Source organism: Eptesicus fuscus, chromosome 13, assembly GCF_027574615.1.
Source record: "Eptesicus fuscus isolate TK198812 chromosome 13, DD_ASM_mEF_20220401, whole genome shotgun sequence".
In the NCBI taxonomy this organism is placed as follows: domain Eukaryota; kingdom Metazoa; phylum Chordata; class Mammalia; order Chiroptera; family Vespertilionidae; genus Eptesicus; species Eptesicus fuscus.
In genome coordinates this window covers 46,923,854-46,941,136 of record NC_072485.1, presented here as the reverse complement: position 1 = coordinate 46,941,136, position 17,283 = coordinate 46,923,854, and the positions used below count along the sequence as shown (strand labels likewise).

Here is a 17,283-nt window from a genome sequence, read left to right as displayed (position 1 = left end):
GCTCCCAGGTCACGGTGAGGCTCTGCCTTGGGAGTGCTGGGGCCGGCGGAGCAGAGCTGGAAGTCTGGACTCGAAGTTCTGCCTTGTGCATAGGAGATGGGAAGTGATGCAGCAGACATGCAATTTGTGGAAATCACTCTTGTAGGAGAAAGTAGCATCATTCTGGAGAGGAGAGAGACTGGCAGGAAGGAGACCCGCTAGAGAGTATGCAACAGGAATAGAGAGGAAGGGGTGAACCCTGGAGAATATTCACAAGTGGAATAGGTAGGACCTAGACGTGGGGTATATTAAGGATGCAGCTGCAGGGAAAGACGGGGGATGCCAAGATTTCTGCCCGGTGAGAGTATGTTTATGAAGTGCTTTGCACTTTTCATTCAGTAACTATCTCAGAGTTGTCTGGGCTCTTAGAGTTCATCTAGTCTGGTTTCATTTTCCAGATGGGGAGATTAGAGCCAAGAAAGGGGAAGGTAATGCTCCCAACACACACAGCTATTTAGCGGTGGAGCCGGACCTTCTATCTCCTAGGGCCGTGGTCGGCAAACTGCGGCTCGTGAGCCACATGCGGCTCTTGGGCCCCTTGAGTGTGGCTCTTCCACAAAATACCACAGCCTGGGCGAGTCTACTTTGAAGAAGTGGCGTTAGAAGAAGTTTAAGTTTAAAAAATTTGGCTCTCAAAAGAAATTTCAATCGTTGTACTGTTGATATTTGGCTCTGTTGACTAATGAGTTTGCCGACCACTGTCCTAAGGGAACTTTAAGAAAGAGTAGCGTGGCAGGAGGAGTGTGGGGTCAGACAAAAGTCCTGTCTAGTTGGGTGACATTAGGTGATGACCAATGTCTCTGAGTAAAATTAAGCTTTTTCAGAAGCATTCAGATCAGATCAATGGTTTTACTACTGAGAATTTTTATTTTTAGAATCACTAGGCAAGGAAGGTGGACTCCTCGGTTTCTTCTGGTTCTGAGATCCTTAGGAGTACAGAAAAATAACGTACATGACAAGCATTGAGTTGGGTTTCCTGGGGGACTGTGGCTGGTTTCCAGTGTGGTGCCATTCTGAGGGTATTTCAAGTGTAATTCGAGTCCACATGGTTTCACCTTATGTGCTGACCACAGAACCTGACTACTGAGGAGGACAGCTCTGCTGTCAGCAGGCTGTGGCCAGGACAGTCAGTAGCTGGGAACTCAGAATTTGCAGAGTTACACTATGGCTCTGCTTTTATCAGCTTCCTTTCCCCACCTCCTTTAACACACACACACACTTTCCTCCATTCCCCCTTTTAAATAGGTTTTTATTTATTTTTAGAGTGAGAGGAAGGGAGAGAGAGAGCGAAACATCAATGAGAGAGAAACATAATCTATCAGCTGCCTCCTGCATGCCCCCTACTAGGGATTGGCCTGCAACCCAGGCATGTGTCCTGACCAGGAAGAGAAACAGTGACCTCTTGGTTCTTGGGTCGATGTTCAACTGCTGAGCCACACTGGCCCTTCTCTGTTTTTCTTGTCTCATTCCACTTCCGCCTTGTCTATCATCTCCACTCTTGTATATCTTGTCTAAATAACTTCCTGTGTTAGAGCCACCTCCCTCTTGGTTGAACTCAGACATGACTACGGCGAAGCACCTTGTGGTATTGTTTTGTCTGCATTTCCTGAGGTGGGGACTGGTGCTCAGTGACCCAAGCCAGAATCTGGGAGTCATTCTGGATCCTTCCTCATCTCCACAATCAGTCATCTTCAAATTCTTGTTTTCTATTAAAATAGCTCTTGATCCTCCCTCCTCGTGCCCATTCGAATTGCCCCATACAGCAGGAGAAGAGAGAGCAGGGAGAGAGATTACGGTTGAAGAAAGAAAAAGAGAGATGAAGGTCATCGTCATTATCCTAAGAGGCATTTTGCAAACCTCCAAATTCCCAGTTAGAGTCTCCATCTTTGCCTCTCACACTCTTGCAGCTCCCTCTGGGTCTCTGACCCTCAATGACTGCCTGGAAGCTGGGCTTCTGCTGGCGGTGTTGGAGAAATTCCAAGTCTGGAAAGGAGCGATAATTTAGTAAGCAGTGGTAACTCTCTTGGGAGTACATGGGCAGAGTCAAGCCCCCTCTTCTTGCTGAGCCCTCCCTAGGTGGACTTTCCCTCTCAGCCCCTGTGGGCCTTTTCCTTGGAAGAAGTGTGTCCACGCATTACTGGCCGCAGATGGCATCTGCACTGATGATGCGTGGCTGCAATCTCATCCTCTTCAGGACTCTCTCAGAGGGTTGACTTCCTTGGCTCGAGCAGAGCCAGTGTGTCCCAGAGATAGCCTCTGGAGTCCCACGGCTTGTGAGAAAGAAGGCATCTGCTGGTATCTGCTGTGCTGGGGACAGTAGTCCTTGACCCTTTGTTCTGTTCACTCTGCCTCCCTCCTCCCAAGCCACTAGCAACGTTAGCCAACCAGTTATGTGGGGTATGGACAACCACATTAACCCAGGGTAAGAACCCTGGCACTGAGGGAATAATAGGCTTTCTGAATTCTTTCTTTCCTTCGGAAGGCTAAGTGGTGCTCAAATATGTTCCTTGACATCCTGGGAGTAACACTCAGGAATTCCCCAAATATGTTATTCTCAGACTTCCAAGCAAGCGTCCTCCTGTTTCTGTCCTTCAGGATCTTAAATTACTCTCTCCTCTCCCTCCACATTCCTTTGTTTTTTCCTCTTATCATTTTACCCATCTTCCCTTCCTTGCAACCCAGGATCTGTTTCCCCCGCTATTGCATAGGTTCCTCTATGTTTTTTATTATTATTATGTATTGGTTTTGGGGAGTACAGCTTAGTGGTTTGACGGTCATATACTTACATCGTGTCCCCGATTCCTCCATGTTAATCTCTAAGTGAATGAATGTTTATAAGCACCTCTTTTTTTAAGCACAAGTCAAACTAGCTCTATTCTACATGAAAATGGGCTACATCTAATCCTTACAGAAATTAGAAACTTCTAGGTTCCCACCCTTGGGGAAAAGAGAGAGAGAAATGGTTTTAAAAACTTCTGCTACAGGACGTTGATGTGTGTTTAGTATGACACTCATCTGTAGACTAAGGGCCACCTCCGTGTTCCTGGGATAAGAACTGGGTTTTGAGGGACCACTGCTCTTCTCTCTTCCTGATTCTTCTTGAGTCCTTGGACGAAGCACCGTGGTTTCCCATCATGGTAGATAAGCTGGTATGTATGTATCCCAGCGATGCCTGGCTGAGCTGACTGCTGCATTCCTACTGTCTAATGTTTCAGTTACAGTCAAACTGGAGTCCTTGCTCACAAACAGCTATCAGATGACAGCTTAGTATAGTAGGTTACAGATCCACAAGAATTCACTCTGATAGTTAAAAATATCACTTTGCAGTTCTGATCATGGTTAGCCATGGTTTGGGGAGATAAAGGGTACGAATTGTTCGGATTCCTGAGCTTCTCTGGGTCCTCGCTAAAGCTTGGACGGTCAGAGCCCCACATGGGAAGCTCTGATGTGAGCAGCAGGAAGGACAGGGGGCAGATTAGGCAGGGCTCAGCTGTCTCTTTTTTCTGTAAGCATTCTAGCCATGAGTCCCCAGAGATGACTCCATGGGGCTAAAAGTGGTAGATTTCTATCTTCCTCTTCTGTAGGAGGACTCAAGAACCTCATGAACCGGGCGTGTTATCTTATTTTGCAGTTTAAGGGGCAACACAGACTGGATTTTCTTTTTTTCCCTTCAGAGTACTTGCCTGAGATGTGATTAACACTCCATTTACCCCCGAGTCTGCAAATATAGTGTGAGTCCCCTGGATACACTCTTGTTCTAACCAGAATGGAACGGAGTGAGACACGGACCTCATTGGCCTGTGCATTTCAGTCATTGAAGCTCAAAGTCACATTCACTCATCCGTTGACTCATTTTGAACCACTCCTCAAGTCTCTTTCACGTATACCATTTTCATTCTGTTGTTGTGCAGTTTTTCCCCTCAACTTGTGTGTAAAATGATATCTTTTGTCCTTTTAAAATGTCATGTTGTTATGGTTCTAGTTTGTGGAGGCCTTTTTCCCCTGATTATCTCTAGTATATTAATTATCCCTCTCAATTCATTTGTCATATGCATTTTTGGTATGCAAGTCTTATCTAAGTCATTGATGAAAAGGGTGACCACATGGGATCTAGAGCAGATGGGAAGTGTCCAGGCTTCTAGGAGTTCAGAGCGTGTCTTCCTGGTTAGTATTGATCCATTTTGCTGCACAGTTTGGGCCCCACTGCTCTGAGTTATCAGACCCTTCAGCTGCCTGTATATTTTTGTTTTATCCACAAGATCAAGAGAGATTTTCAGAAATCCGGATACACTGTGTCCCTGGCATTCATGCATTCTTTGATATATGTGTGTGCATATGTATGTGTTTATATGATATGTAACATATACCATATATAAATATCATGTAAATATGTATGCATATTATATTTAAAACCCCAAACTGTTATTTATAGACCACTTGCTGTCTGTTTTACATATATGTCCTTTATTCTTTACAATCATTCTATATTTCATTAAGTAAAAGTAGTTACTTTTTTCTAAGCATGACTAGTACTTAATCTCCAGTGATCAGTGCTTCCTTCTGGGTCCTTGCCACTTGTCATAATTTATATACTCTGTTCTGGAGTTTTGCCTAAGACACGTACTAGGAATATTAAAAATATGAAGGAATGAAGAGTGGCTTGGTGGGGAAGAGAGGGAAAATCAAAGAACACAAAAGAGAGTCCTGAGTGTGGATGGAGTGAAACTAGAGGCCCGGTGCATGAAATTTGTGCACAGTGTGTGTGTGTGTGTGTGTCCCTCAGTCCAGCCTGCACCCTCTCCAATCTGGGACCCCTCGAGGAATGTCCGACTGCCCGTTTAGGCCCGATCCCGGTAGGATTGGGCCTAAACGGGCAGTCAGACATCCCTCTCACAATCCAGGACTGCTGGCTCCCAACTGCTCGCCTGCCTGCCTTCCTGATTGCCCCTAACCGCTTCTGCCTGCCAGCCTGATCACCCCCTAACGACTCCCATGCCAGCCTGATTGATGCCTAACTGCTCCCCTGCCAGCCTGTTTGCCCCTAACTGCCCTCCCCTGCAGGCCTGGTCCTCCCCAACTGCCCTCCCCTGCAGGCCTGGGTCCCCCCCAACTGCCCTTACCTGCAGGCCTGATCGCCCCCAACTGCCCTTCCTTGCAGGCCTGGTCCCTCCCAACTGCCCTCCCCTGCTGGCCATCTTGTGGCGGCCATCTTGTGTCCACATGGGGGCAGGATCTTTGACCACATAGGGGCAGCCATCTTGTGCATTGGAGTGACAGTCAATTTGCATATTATTCTTTTATTAGATAGGATAGAGGCCTGGTGCATGGGTGGGGGCCAGCTGGTTTGCCTTGAAGGGTGTCCCGGATCAGGGTGGGGGTTCCCTTGGAGTGTGGGGCAGCCTGGGCGAAGGGCCTGTGGTGGTTTGCAGGCTGGCCACACCCCCTGGTGACCCAAGAGGAGGCCCTGGTATCTGGGATTTATTTATCTTCTATAATTGAAACTTTGTAGCCTTGAGCGGAGCCAAGCCTCCTGCTCGCTCCATGGCTGCAGCCATTTTTGTTGGGATTTATTTATCTTCTATAATTGAAACTTTGTAGCCTTGAGTGGAGGCCTGGGCCTGCCAGGGTGTGCAGAAAGCTTGGTTTCCTCCATTGCTGGGGGAAACTCAAGCCTCCTGCTCTCTGCAGCTCCGTGGCTGCTGCCATTTTTGTTGGGATTTATTTATCTTCTATAATTGAAACTTTGTAGCCTTGAGTGGAGGTCTGGGCCCGCCAGGGTGTGTGGAAAGCTTGGCTTCCTCCATTGCTGGTGAAACCCAAGCCTCCTGCTCTCTTCATGGCCACAGCCATCTTGGTTGGGGTTAATTTGCATACTCGCTCCTGATTGGCCGGTGGCCGTGGCTTGTGGATGTAGCGGAGTGGTGGTTAATTTGCATATTACTCTTTTATTAGATAGGATAGTCATCTGTACACACACTACACCTTGAAAACCCTGTTGCTGATCTCTTATTAATTAGATTGATTTGCTTATTAGTTGGTATCATTAGTTTATATATTAAAAGTGTATTAATGGACCTTTGTACAGAGCCCTAAACTAGGATTCAGAGTTAAGACCTAGTTCTTCCTGAGGACTATTAAGGCTAGAGGGAGGATTAAGCTGAATAAGCCACAGTGCACCAAAATGCAAGGCAGTGAGCACAGCTGACACTGGAGTAGTGGTTGTTGCAAGGAGCGCAGGTAGGGATGAGAGTCCAGGTCAGCCAGGGACAATCAGGGAGAAAGCATAGAGGAGGCGACAAAATTGGGTTCACATTCCCCAGGTTTGCCTGGAATTTATTCTGCGGGGTACTCCTTTCCCAGGCTCAAGGTATTTTCTTGGTTATATCATGGAAAAGCCATTTGAGTCCACATTCCCCTCATTCCTCATCTGCTTTCCCCCACTTTGTGCCCTTCCTCCCCATCCTGAAGCTTCAGTCATGACAGATTATGATTTTGGCTGAGCTCAGAGTTCTGAGCCACGTAAGCACGAGGAGCCCATTACGCAAGGGTGAAATGGTGCGTTAGAGGGGCCGGGTATTGCCTCCTCGGTACCAAGGCTGTGTTTATGTGGCCCAGTGTTAAAATGATCGAATTTAAGGGGCAATGGTCAGAGGCCTGTGGATTTGAGAAATTCCAGGAAGTTAGCCCATAGATGAGCATTGTGACCGGTACTCTCTGAGACTGGATCAAGCCACTGAGTACCTGTGCCCTGGGACCTGAATTTTGAGCTTCGCATTGAGAGCTGTGAGCTGAGTGGGGGTGAACTAGGGCTGGAAGGCTGGCAGACCCAAGGAGAGTGCTCAACCCAGCGTTAAGATGTCCCGTAATCGTTTCACCACAGCGCGGTGGAATCTATTATGGGATAATTATAGTCTGAATCCCACACTTTTCTAGTTCAGAGCCTTAGGCTTGGTTGGTGGGGTGGGAGGGGGGGATTTGGGAGGGTGAGGGGCGGAAGATGGGTGGGAGGCAGGTGGGATTAGGGCAGGAATAAGGACCTGGGAGAATTCCCTTCCACAAATGCCAGGACTTGCGCATGAATGGGCATTGCTCTGTTTTCCCAGGAAGGCTGTGCATGCGAGTATGTGTAGCAGTGGCCAGCACACTGGAGGTCCTGCCAGATGTGGCTCTCAGACAGAGGAGGACTGGGCTTGCCATCTGGAGGGAGACATTTAATTCATTGATTAAAAAGGCCCTAGTAGTGCCCATGAAGAGTCTGCTTGATTTGCAGGAGGCAGATTGTCTTCCAAGAGAACTTAGTGCCAATTCTTCTGCTTTGTTAGCGCGGCTTTGTGTCAGAAGATGGCTCGGCGTGAGTCCTGGCAGAGCCTCAGTCTTCTTCCAGGCACTTCCCTGGCCATTTCCTAACCTCCACATCCTGTGTTTGGCGCCTTTCTTCTCCAGGCAGGAAGCCTGACTCTCCCATCTTTTCCTCTAGGAAAGGCTGCCTTTGTTGATGACAGGCTTCTGTGTGATCCCAGGCAGATGACTCCAGAGCCCCAAGCCAGGGGCACTGCTGAGAGGGTTAGATGGAGACTCTGTAGCCCCTGAAACAAGCTCTCTCTGCTGCTTTGGACTCATTCAGAAAGCAATGGGACTAGGTGACTGCAGTAGAACATCCCAGCTAGAAGGACCCTTGGAGAACAGCTAGTTCCAACAACCCTCTCCTTATCTGCAGGAAGTATGTAAGGGGGACAGGGACTTGCTCAAGATCTCAGCACCTAGAAAGCAGGACCTGGGCTCCAGGGTGCTGACTCCCTACCCCTGGGTTTTTAATTCCCCATCCACATTGCCTCTCAGAGGCGGGAAAGGAAAATCAAAGTCCTAAAAGGGCTCTTGAACAAAAGCTGCCTGCTCACATGGCAGCCAGAGTCCAGGGTAGAAGAATTGGGCAAGACACATGCTGATTCCCTTTACTTGGGTAGAACTGGGTGTCTTCAGGTGAGATGCTCTGGACCCCAATCTGATGGACGTGGGGAGCTAGTCTCCCCAGAGGATCTGAAGTTCTGTTGCATCTCTTAGGCATTCTAAGATCCAGCCAGTATGTTAAAACAACAGCTCACTTTTCTTGAATCTTCCTTTAATCCCCAAAGGAAGGAGTGACTTTAAAAGATTAATTCTGCTCCTGTGTTTTCAGGTACAGAATTTCAGTTGTTTCATTATTTTTTTTAATCCTCACCCGAGACTATGTTTACTGAGTTTTAGAGATAGAGGAAGGAGAGGTAGTGGGGAGAGAGAGAGAGAGAGAGAGAGACAGACAGACAGACAGACAGACAGACAGACAGACATTGATGTGAGAGAGGAACATCGATTGATTACCTCCTCTCCATGTCCCAACCTGGAACATGGTAATCAGTTGTTTTTAAAGAGACAAGAAAATAGGATAAAGTCTTCTAGTGACCCATGTCTAGAATCTAATTATCATATACTAGTAGATATATATTCTTTTGGTACAACTTAAGTCTATCCACCAAAATTCCCTCATCTTATGGAGAGGCCACCTGTTTCTGTGTTGTTGTTTGTTTGTTTTTTTTTAGTCTTTTTCAGTGATTCATTTATCTCCCTCACATTGATTGATTGTCCACTGTGAATGAAATACTAAAGTGGATAAATCTTAAGGGGCTCACGACTGTGAGGGAGACAGGGGTACAAGTAACAGTGATAAAGTGATATAAATACCATAATAAAAGCATCTTCAAGCTGCTGGGGCTTGCAGAGTAGACAGCCATTCTGCCAGGAGATCAAGAAATGTTTCACAGAGGACGTGTTAACCGAGTTGGGCATTGAAGGCAACCGGGTTTTGCTGGCTGGGGAAGGAGAGACCCTCAGGTAGAGGTAACAGCGTGAGAGGTGAGGGCGGGGGGAGGAAAGTGCTGTCTTCAGGGCACTAGCGGTGTGCTGCGGCTTGCCTAGAGTGGGGTGGTGGCGGCAGGGGAATTGTGGGCAGGAGATGAAGCCGGAAAGGACTTCAGATTTCGTGGTAATGTAGCTCATGAGAGGGGCTTGGACTTAGGCACACTGCTCCTGCTGTCATTTAGGCCTCATTACCCCTGCCCCCCTACCTCCAGACAATAGTTTTTAAAATTTCTTTTTAGTAACGGAAAAAGGTGTGTTTTTTTTTTCCAAAACTTTTACACCCGTCTCCAAATTTTAAAACATAAAATGACTTCTTTTCTATTTTTTTAAAGTAAAAGTTGTATTTTCTGTAAGCACGGTGACCTGCCCAGTGGAGGGGAAAGTGTTTTTGTCCCTGAATGGAGCTGACCCGAGAGAACCTTCTCATCTATGGGATTCGGGCCGTTCCTGCGTCCCGTTTGGTTTGGCAGTGGCGCTGGCGGTGGAGCGCCTGTGAGTGGGCACTCTGGTAATGGGAGAGGCTGTAAAAGCCGGGAGCACGTCCCGAGAAGAGTGACCTTACGGAGAAAGTTCTGGGAAACAAACCACAGGGAGACTTTACAGGAATTTTCAATTGAGCCCATAGGCAAAGCACACGAGGGAAAGGAGATGTAATTACAGTTTGTTAGTCTATGAAAAGATACAGAGAGTGACATGAAATGGCTGTTCCAAGTTTCTCCTTCCTGTAGGATAGGAAGAAATGGGATTTTATGCATTCAGCTAAGCAAATATTTAGTGAATGCCAGCTGTGAGGTGGGCCCTGCACTAAATGCCGGGAATACGGTGGTTACCGAAAGACAGCGCAGGTGCCTGCTCTTACGGAATCATGGGGGAAGACTGACATGAAGCAAGACATCGCACAAACGGGCAAAAACAAACTGTGGAGAGTGCTGTGAAGGATAAGTTCTCATTTAGATTGGAGGACCGTGGAGGAGTTCTCTGAGGAGGTGAGAGGCAAGTCAAGGCATGGTGAGTAAGCGTCAGCCAGGCAAAGGCGGGTGTGGGGGAGTGTCCCACGCAAAGGGGAACAACCTGGAAAAAATCTGGGAGTTTTGGGGAACTACAGGAAAGCCTGTGTAGCTAGCACACAGAGGGGGAGGGCAGGAAACGGACTTGGAGGAGGCTAGAGAAGGATCGTGCTGAGCCTCGTAGGTCCCGGTAAGGATTTTGATTTTATCCTAAGTGCGATGGGAAATGACACAATCTGGTTTAAAAGGTGATTCAGACCGCTCCACGGGGAAGGGAGTTGTGAGGGCAGGAGGTTTTTACCATAATTAAGAGGAGAGACTGGGGTGGCAATGGAGGTGCCGAGAAACGGACAGGTAAAAGACATATTTTGGAATTGGTAAATGGATTGGATGTGGGGGGAGAGAGGTAAGGAGATGGTTGTCTCCCGGTTGCTGGCACAGTGTGCCTGTGGGCTTCTCATCAGGTACTAGACCGCTTAAGGCTGTAAGAGCCCTATCCTTCAGGACAGGTCAGGTAGGACTGACCTGCATCCAGCTTCACAGAAGCTCTCTGGGCGGCAGACAGCCCTAAGGAACCTGTATAACCCCAGTATGCCACTAGGGGGAGCATGGCCTGCATTCTCTTGTCAGGTCTGGAGGGCTTTTTGAAGTTTAGATTGCTTTCAAGACTCATTTGTATCAGCTTCAGTACTCTGCCTTGGCCCCTGGCCCCTCATTCTTCTTGGGAAAATGCCTGGCATATGGCAGTTGCTCAGTAACTCTTGGTATAATATTATATTGGTGATAATGTGAATAATACCTTATTTTAGAAATGGATGGGCATCACCCTCTGCTTTCTCAGTATGGAGACTGGGCAAGTGGAATGTGCATGTGGAAGGTCAGAAGAAGAACCTGACCTGGGATGGGATGCCTGTTGGGAGTGGGAAGAAGGAAAACCTGACTCGATGGCCTTGAACTTGTTTCATTCTCTCTTCCTTTGCAGACTTGGGACCCTAGGGCCTGTGAGGGATTTCTGAGGGGTACTTGGGTCAGGTTGGGCATTTCAGTGGGTGATCAGATGTGCACCCTCTTTGAGGCTCTGTGTCCTCTTCTTTGGGGGGCGGGGGAGGGAGAGAACAACTGTTCCAGGGTTTTGTTGTTTGTGGTGAAGAGCGACTGACTTTCACACATTAACTCTTTTTATGCTCATCTCAGCCCTATCAGTTAGGTTTTATAGATGGAAGCTGAAGGTTAGATGATTTGCCCAAGTGCACAAGGCTGGTGGTTGAGACAGGCACTGCCAAGGTCTTCTGACTCCTGCCCTGCCCGGTGCTCTTGGAACTAGTCTGCTTAATATATATGGGAGAGAGTCGGAAGGCTTGGGAATGATTTCTAGATCAGCGGTAGCCAATCTTTCGGACCTCCAATCTGCGACCGCTGTTCTAGATCTGTTATTTTCTGGTTCTGTGACCTGGGGCAAGTCATTTGACCTCTCTTAGATTTTTAAAAACAAAAACTGTTAAATTAGTACGATAATACCAGCCCTAACTTTCAGGCCTATTGTGTTGAACAGATGAGTCAAGAATTGTGAGAGTATTTTGGAAAAATAGAAGATAATTTATAGCTATAGAGCAGGACTTTTTGCCTCTAAAATGTACACCAGTACTTCCACATCTTATAGGTGCTATCATAGAGTCTTCAGACTAAAAGGATGGTGGTCAGGTCTACGTCACCATTACTCAGAAAGATTCTCTAGCCAGTTGCTCAATGGTTAGAGCGTTGCCCTGTGGACAGAAGGGTCATGGGTTCGATTACAGTCAAGGGCGTGTACCTCCATTGCAGGCTCAGTATCCAGCCCCAGTTGGAGCCTGTGTGGGAGGCCACACAATAGATGTGTCTCTCTTACATCAGTGTTTCTCTCTCTCTCTATCTCTCTCTCTCTCTCTCTCCCTTCCTTCCCCTCCCTTCCATTCTCTCTAAAATATCCATGGAAAAAATATCCTCGGGTGAGGATTAACAACAACAACAAAAAGATTCCCCACCTTCCCCTGGAACCCAGCCTTGTATTTTATAACTGGTTATCAAAAAAGTTGTTAGTTTGTGAGATCACATGGCAGTGTACTTTAGCGGAAAGTGCACAGGACTAGGTGGCAGTGGACTGCTCTCTACTCTTAGTTCTTCAACTGCACAACTAGCTTTGTAATTGTGGACTAAACATTTGATCTTTCTGAGCCTCAGTTTTCCCATCTATAAAATGGCAGTATAGGTCCAGTACATTTCAAAAGGTTTTGAGGATCAGGCAAAATAGTGCATGTAAAAGAAGGTTACAAAGCATAAATGCCCACAGGGGGTTAAACTTAGAGGGCCTGCTGTGTCCTAGGCACTGTGCTCCCTCCTGGACAGAAGTGATACTATTACTGGCCATGACAGCAGCTCACAGGAAGCCTGAGCTGTAGCTGCAGGCCCAGAGCAGGGAAGAGAGATGAGGATGTATCACCTTTGTTGCTTGGGCTACGACTCTGGACTTCCCCAGGACTCTCACTGGTCCTGACCTAGTGTCTTTCCTCTCCATTGCAGGAAGATGAGAGACTGCTTGGGCACCAGCACTAGTACCATGAGGCCCTGCACTGGTTAAAACCATCGCCACGACCTGGGCAGGCAGCAAGGTAAGCAGAGAGGCCAGTCCAGGCGAGCTCCTGGGATGTGAATGCATTTCCGCCTCAGCTGCTGCCCGGAAAATCCCAAGTGCACAAACAAGTCAAGGCAATGCAACTGGGTCCTCCTGCCCGTATCCAGGACCCAGAGGAAGGGCTTGCTTCCCCTCCAAGTGCTCCAGCTACCCTCCCACCCCCCTGGGCCAGGATTCTTCCAAGTTATAAAAAATGAGACACTAGAGGGGAGGAAAACAAGTCCACTCACTGTCTTCTCCCTTCTCCCCTCTGAGCTGTTTAAGCAAGTTCCCAGGAGCAGCCCAGAGCCTTGTTTGACTGGACGGGAGGTAGGAGGAGTGGAATGCGTGCAAAAACCGAGCTGATCAAAAGACAGTGCTGTTTCATGGAAGCCTCCCAGAGCTAGAGAGTGAGAGGGGGAGAGAGAGAGAGGGAGAGAGGGAGAGAGAGAGCACAGCAAGTGAGTGCTGGCGAGAACAGGGTCTCCATGACAACTGGCCTGGCCGGCTAGCAGTGCTCTGCTCATTTGGCTGGAAGGAGCGCCACGAAAGGTCAGAGGAAGGCGCTGTGGGAAGCTCGCAGCAGGTATCAGAGCTCAAGTGAGTGGATTTGGGGGCCCTGGGCTCCCGGACAGACTGCGGTGTGAGCCAGACTCTGCCGAGAATGGAGTGGGCAGGAAAGCACCGGGACTTCCAGGTAAGGTCCGCTCTGGGCTGGGACTGTTTTCCTCCTGTCCTGACCATGGTCTTGGGCTGCTTGCCGGGAGGCAGGCGAGTGTCTGTGCTCTCTGCTCGGGGTTGGGGGCTCAGGAATGATGTCATGCTCCAACAGTTGGATTCTATTAGCTCAAGGAGGAGGGATACAGCCAATTTTCTTGACTTTGCAAGTCTAGCTGATCTCACTCTTGCTGAACCTGAAGTGTTTAGACTTCACTAGAGAAATCATCTTACTTTTATTTAGAACAAAGGCTGAGGATATTTTACAGGAAGAATCTTATATAGAAAAAGTGAGTTTTCATCACTCCAGCATTGTGTTTATAGTTCTTACATGGAAACTCCAGTGTCTTTTGAGTGGCTCTGTTTGTTCTGTGAACACTGACTGTTTTGTCTCTTGATGCTGCTGTGTCTGACCTGTAATGAAAAAAAAAAAAAAAAGCTAATTAACTCAAGCTAGGAGCCTGTGGTGAGTTGCAAGTCTCTGTGGAGCACTTATTAGGACAGAGGGACTGTCTTAGGGATCTAAACTGGGGTCGGTGTGTGTCTGTGTGTCTGCCTGTCTGCCTGTCTCTCTCAGGTAGCTCAGTAAGAAGCAAGCTGTCCTCCCTCATTAATAAGGTCCATCACAGGCTTTCCTTAAAGATCTGTTGGGGTGGGAAGGGGACTAGGGGACGGGTCTTGGGGTTGGAGGGTCTACAAAGAGGTTTCTTAACCAGATATTTCAGAGTGAGCTCTCAGCGGCAGCTGGTAGGAGCGAGGCTGCCAGAGGAGACATGAGGTGCTGGGGTTGTGTCGACGGATCCCCAGGGTTAATATTTTAACCAGATCTCAGGGCACGCAGTGAGCTCCTACTGTTTGTCCTCCGTTTTGGTAAAACTTGTTCTGACCTAGCGGAGGGTTGTGTGGGGAGCGCAGTGTGGCCTAGGAGAGGCGACACATGCAGAAAGGCACTTGCACAGGTGAAGGGGTGGCTAGGTTGTCCGTGGTCTTATTAGGAGGACTAGTGCAGTGGGCACTCCCTGCAGTGGAGACCCGTCAGAGGATGTGCTTCCGCCGCAGCCGTGCTGTGTCTTACACTCCTGGACCTCAGGCGACTTTGGTTTCTCCGTGGGATGAAGGAACAGCTGCTGTCCTGGCTCTTCGTTTTTTCTTGAACTTTCTGAACAGAATGTCTTTTGTATTCTGGCAAACAATGAGGGGGCCTTCTGATTCATTCCGGGTCAGCTTGCCAATGCAAGCGCTGGCCATCCCCATTGTGGGCTCCCTGAATGTGGACGTGTGTGCATGAATGTTGTGGCCCGAGGGCCCACAAGGGCGAAGTCAGTGGCCCTGGACCTCAGATGGGCCACTTCTAAAATGAGGCCTCTTTTTACTACACTTCAGGGGTCTCCTGCTTGGTTGAAATGTGTTGTCCTGGGGGAGGGGGATAATGCTGTTGGTTGGGATGAAAGTGGAGCGTATGAGTTGGAGCCTGTGGAGCAGGGGGGCCCTTCGGTGGGCAGGGCAGACCCAGGATCTCACTTCTCCTCCGCTCGTGTGGTTTATGGCTGGGGCCCCTCAATTCTGTCGCCCCACACGTGGGAAGATGCTAGCAGATGATCTTTCTTTGGATGTTGCAGACAATTAATGGATCTAGGGTTAGGAGACTTGAGTCCATGGCCAGGTTCTCAAGGTGGACACGGGCAAATCCCTCGACCTCACTGACTTCAGATTTATTAGCTGTGGGATGGAAATAATGATAAAACTGTTTCTCAGGATTGTTGGGGGGGAACAAATGAGATAATTTCCATGAACGTAATTTTAAACAAGTCAAGTCCTATACAGTGTAAGATGAGTTGAAATTGGAAGGACGGCCCAACTCTCTTCTGGAAAGTCACTGCCTCTCTGCTCTGGTCTCCCCACTTATCAAGTGCCCCCCCTTTTCTTCTGCATTTATAAATAAAGATGAGAAAAACCTTAGAAGACTTCTTTAAGATGTTAAAGGAAAAATACAGTGCTTTCTTGGGTTGGGAAGTTGAGAAAGAGTGGTGTTCACTGTAGACTTTGAGCCTCATGAATGACCTTCAGAGATGACCCTTTCCTTAGGTCACTTGACTTGTTTTAGTACCGAGGAGGGGGATTCCAAGAGACCCCTGGCTTTCCCAGTGTCCCACGGCTACCTGGCGGGTATGCTGTCATCGATGCCAGCAGCTGGAGGAGAGGCTACTGCTTGCCAGGGCTGCTTCCCTCATCTGCTGGGTTCTGCTGGGGAGACTGTGTTGTGAGGGCAGGGAGGCCTCTCTCCTCTGCTCTCCTCTCTCCTTTGAAAGGCAGGCCTCTAACTGGCAGGAAGACTTCCTGCTCTGGAAGGCCCCTGGGGGCTGGGCAGCCCTTTCAGGAACTTGTGTGGCTACAGCTTAGAGGGAAACAAGAAAGAAAGAAAGAAACAAGGAAGTGGGAATTCCAAGGGCAGAGATACTTGATATGCCGTGGGGCTGTGCCAAGGAACAGAATTGAAGGGGAGGGGAGATGCCAGCCAGGGCATCCCAGATCTGTCCTTGGGAATCTGTAGGGATCATGGTATACTAGGTGGGAATACAGGGAGGGGCCGGGCACCCACGGGGGCCTCAGCTTTTGTTGTCAGACCAAGAACCCTGCCAGCCATGCCCTGGAGTGGTGTCTGGGAAGAAGCCCCCGAAAAGACCCAGAGTAGGCAGATTTTTTTGTTTTTAAAAAGCAGTAGAGCCCTGTTTCCAGGTGGATCCCGGCACCGCAGCTTCTGAGGCCTGCAGGAGAACTTGTCCCCAGCTTAGACCGGGGCTCCAGCTGTGCCCACGCCTCGTCAGTCCAGCTTCCCAGAGCTGGGTCACAAGTTGGATCCCTCCATCTTCCTTAAGGAGCATTCCTGTTCTCACTCTCTTCCCCTTCCTCAACTCCCCCCTGGGCTCCCTCCTCTCTAAAATGAGAATGTGAGAATGGTCAGTTACCCAAGGAAGTTGAAATACCTTGGAGGACAGGCCAAGAGCATCCTTAACTCTGCTGGCTCTGCTCCTGTCCCTGGAATGAAGGGCTTGGGTGCACAGTTTGGAGGGGCACCCCAGACTGCAAATATCCTAGCCACGGGGCTGGCCTGGAACTAAGAGAGGCTGTGCTCCATTCTCCACCCGCTCCGATTCTAAGAACTGTTTTGAGGAGTTCTGCCTGCACCTGAGGGAGGTGGGAGCCTCCCAAAGCACCTCCCTGCACGCTGGTGGGACTGAGGGACTGAAGAGCATGTCTTCCTGTAGCTTCTCTTAGCTGTTCCCTGAGAGACTCCTAATGTCCAATGTGGGGCCCCAGAGAGTTTTCTGAGGCAGCCAAGCAAAGGGAACATGTATCTGAGCCCTCAGGAGGCCAGGCAGCATCCCTGCAGAGCTCTGGATTGGCCTCCCTTCTGTGCTCTGCACTGGCTGGGAGGAGAGGATGTTTAGGGCAGGCTGGTGGGAGGGGGAGGGGAAATCGGCTCCCAGATAATTGAGTTCTTTGAGTTAGAGGAACCATGGAAAGTGGAGAAGGGGCCAGGAGGGCATGAAAGAAAGAAAGAAAGAAAAAAAGACCATCTGGCATAGTCTGCAGGGATTTTTCTCCAAAGCCTGTGGGAAAAATCGAATTAGTGCCTTCTTCTGGGGGTGGGGAGGGAGACTGCATCTATTTTATGCTGGGAGGAGACACTGTGTACATGTGTCTTGGTAGGTGGGTGGGGGGAAATGCTGGGGACATCTGTCTTAGGGGAACATGCCACGTAATATTGTCTGATTGAAAAAACCTGGGGTCTCTGTTTCTAGCCATAGGCCCTAGAAAACTGGTGTGTGTGTGTGTGTGTGTGTGTGTGTGTGTGTGTGTGTGTGTGTGTGTGTAGGTGTAGGGGAGAGGAAGATGGTAATGAGTCTAGACTACATTATTGAAGGATTTTTCCAAAGATCTCTTCTCTTATTTTTTTTGGCTCCGATACACTGTTGT

At 48.8% G+C, this 17,283-nt stretch overlaps 1 protein-coding gene across 4 annotated transcripts in view; it reads left to right on the top strand.

The window, feature by feature from the left end:
* DENND2B (DENN domain containing 2B) overlaps positions 1-17,283 on the top strand; it is a 173,296-nt gene that overhangs the window by 56,713 nt on the left and 99,300 nt on the right. For 3 of the 4 annotated variants that reach the window (XM_054724618.1, XM_008151058.3, XM_054724619.1), the window contains one exon: positions 12,498-12,586. The gene's annotated coding sequence lies outside the window, so the exon portion shown is untranslated. Of the gene's footprint in view, positions 1-12,497; positions 12,587-12,710; positions 13,286-17,283 lie in introns of those variants that run through there. The other variant, XM_008151060.3, reaches the window with a different exon arrangement.